We start from the raw sequence: 3,048 nt of genomic DNA, 5'->3' as shown, positions 1-3,048 counted from the left end.
GTCATGGCCGCAGGGGACCGCTCGATCTGGTAACACTGGTAAACAAGCGTGAAATATCCACCCACCGTCCATAGCCCGTTCGTCTGGATCGGGGCCTAACGCAAGCCCATTTTCATTTTCTCTACTGTGGAAGATGAAAGCAGGTTTTGGGCATATTTTCCTCTCCTTTCTAAAACCCAATATTGTTAGATGGGGGTTCTCTGTTAAATATAAAAGTATGAAGGTATGGAATTCCTTTCTTAGTTCCTTGAATACAATGACCGACTTCAGGATAATCTGAAGGTACTTATGCATATCCGCTCTCATTTGACTGGTAGCACTTTTTCTTTTACATTTAATAAACTATATACTATAAATGAAAATCCACACCATAACCATACTGGTTTATTAATAAGGGGAAACATTCAGATGAAGACAGAAGAATTACTTTCATGTAAAATATGAAAGGTCTGATTGAAATAAATACAATTTACATAAAATTTTTAATTTACATATAGTAATATTTCCATTTTGTACAGTTCCACTGGAAACACTGGGTTGCAACAACCTCAAATCCATTCATTTTACATTCCGAACTTAACTTGGTCACCTGGAATGCATTCCTTGTGTTTTCATTGTTACCACAATTTACTTGAACATTTACATTCCCACTGGTGGTAACAAATCTAGATGTCAGCTTCCTACATTTTTTCGTTACTCAAAGCTTGATGCTCTGATTTTCTTTAGAATATAAAAATACAAGAAAAAAAATTAAACGGCTTGTTCAAGAAGAGATGTGAACTTCTTAATTTTGGATGCCATGGACATGTCGGCATACTTGTCGCCAATAGAGACGATCATTCCGCCAATGATGGATGGGTCCCACTTTCATTGTCAGCTGCAGGGACTCGCCCTTCTTGAGGAAAGCCTTCAGTGATGCTCCAATTCCTTCTTCATGGCTGCATCAAGAGGCTGCAATTTATGTTAGAAATAATACATAATTAATACTAAAAATACCAAGAAAATTTTAAAAGTTAAATAATCTAACATTTTTTACATTCACAGGATTTCCTTCAACATAATATCTAAAAAGTAAATTACAATGTACTAAATTTACTGTAAGGATTATAAAATTACTGCAAACAAATCAAATACAAATAATTCATGAATAACAATGAAGTTACTTTTAATGTAATGAAATAAAACTGAAAAAAATATATCAACAAAAGCATGTGGGTTCCCATAGCTGGACAAGAAATTTAGTTTGTCAAAGGGCAAAAGAGCTCCTACAAAAAGTACTAATATGCCTTTCATACCTAGAGATAGGCAATAAAGCTGAATATTTAACCCACTGTGCTAGGACAGACAGGACAGACAAGACAGACAGACAGACAGAGACACAGACACACACAAACACACACACAGGCATAGCATTTTCCCAGCGGCATTGGGTAAATTACATTATAATTTCTCAATAATAACAGCATAATGTTTTAAATACTTTAAACAAGTAAATGTGGTAGACATCAAAGGGTTTTAAAGGGGTTCTTTATTAGAATAGAATGTCTTAGATTTCAATGGCCATGGCATTATTAGTAGTATGGTAAAGAAAGTGATAGAGGGAGAGTAAATGGGTAGGATAGGGATTGATAAAGGGGGGAAGGGTTAAGGACAAAGGGCAATAGATCAAATGGTAGTATTTATGCATTTGAGGAAGGGGAAAAAGTTTGTTAACAGAAAAGAGGACTGAAATTTTAAGGAATTGGGAAATCCAATGTGGTCAAGTAGGTCTACTACTTCTAGTGGCTGAGCAGTAGTGGAATCATCTGTATGTAACTAAATTTGCAAGTAATACAGTAGATAATAAAAGTACTTGCAGCCAATAGGTTAATCTAAATCCATAAAATGCAAGAGTGACAATATTCACTGTCATTCATAGTTTTTCCACTATGAGATTCCTTGCCCACTGAAACTTATGAGACAACCGGATAAGAAGCAATGTTTATGCTCTTGCTGCTTGCCTTCGACTGGGATTCAAAGTTTATATGGCTTTTTCAAAACTCAATTCCCTGTGAATGAGGGCAACATACATCTAACATAGTACATAAAAAGAAATATAGTTATTTCAATCTGCTTTCACAATGCACAACTGCTACATTCAGATACACATCCCACTCCCTACCTACCTTCAAAAATCACATTCACACAAGTATATACGTAGTGCCCATATAATCACTTGAATTCTCAATTAGATTTTTTTTTTGTTTGTGGAGCTATTAGTTGCAGATATGGACTCCATACTCTCAACCTAAATCACAAACCACAATTCTCTCTTTTTCTCTGGCATTCTCTACACCCATTAATCCCACAGATGGGGAAAAACTGCTGACTAAGAATGCACAGCTATCTCCTTTACAAAAGCTGATATGTTGATCATACCTTGGCAGTTGTAACTTCACAAATGACTTCTCCTCTCACAGCAGCCATGATGACACCAAAGGAATTCAGGACACCATCCACACTGGCAAGACGACCATTTTCAGCCAGAGCACCTGTGGGTAAGTACATTCAAATGTGAAAATTGACAATTAGGCTTGAATTCAACAAAAAAGATTTTTAAATCTATTTAACATAATGTAATGCGATTCTTAACCTAATCCAATGGAGCTTCCCAGGTCATACAAACACCACATCATGGTGCATGTGGAGTCAGCTTATCGAAGTAAATCAAAAGATAAGAAACAAAATTACCCCAACACTATACTCTGATTGCTGTATATTTTATTTAGATAATGAATGGAGCCACAGGCCAAACTAGTACCTCTCTGTTTAATGGGGACAACCTAGAGCGTGTGAGGGGCGGTCTACCATAAACTAAGACATTATCCGTGTAAATGGTTAATATAAATGGCTTCATTATCTGTATCATGAAATATTTGCGCTTATAACTGAATTCATAGCTGCCCTCCATTAATTTTCCCTTGCTTGTCAAAAATATGAAAAAACAAATGGCTAAGGATCAGAAAAAGAGCAAAAAAGCAAACATAAAGGAAAAAGAGTAAAAGGGGC

At 35.9% G+C, this 3,048-nt stretch overlaps 1 pseudogene across 1 annotated transcript; it reads right to left on the bottom strand.

Moving 5' to 3' along the window:
* Window positions 1–371: 371 nt before the first annotated feature.
* Window positions 372–2,899, bottom strand: LOC119568996 (annotated as a pseudogene). The gene is made up of 3 exons (XR_005228191.1): window positions 2,848–2,899; window positions 2,419–2,531; window positions 372–951 (listed from the first exon to the last, which is right to left on the bottom strand). The product of XR_005228191.1 is annotated as an ATP synthase subunit O, mitochondrial-like (transcript).
* Window positions 2,900–3,048: the final 149 nt, after the last annotated feature.

The sequence above is a fragment of the Penaeus monodon genome, unplaced genomic scaffold (assembly GCF_015228065.2).
Source record: "Penaeus monodon isolate SGIC_2016 unplaced genomic scaffold, NSTDA_Pmon_1 PmonScaffold_12050, whole genome shotgun sequence".
NCBI classification, from domain to species: Eukaryota; Metazoa; Arthropoda; class Malacostraca; order Decapoda; family Penaeidae; genus Penaeus; species Penaeus monodon.
Note: the sequence above shows the minus strand (reverse complement) of the source record. Positions and strands in the feature narration are given on the sequence as shown.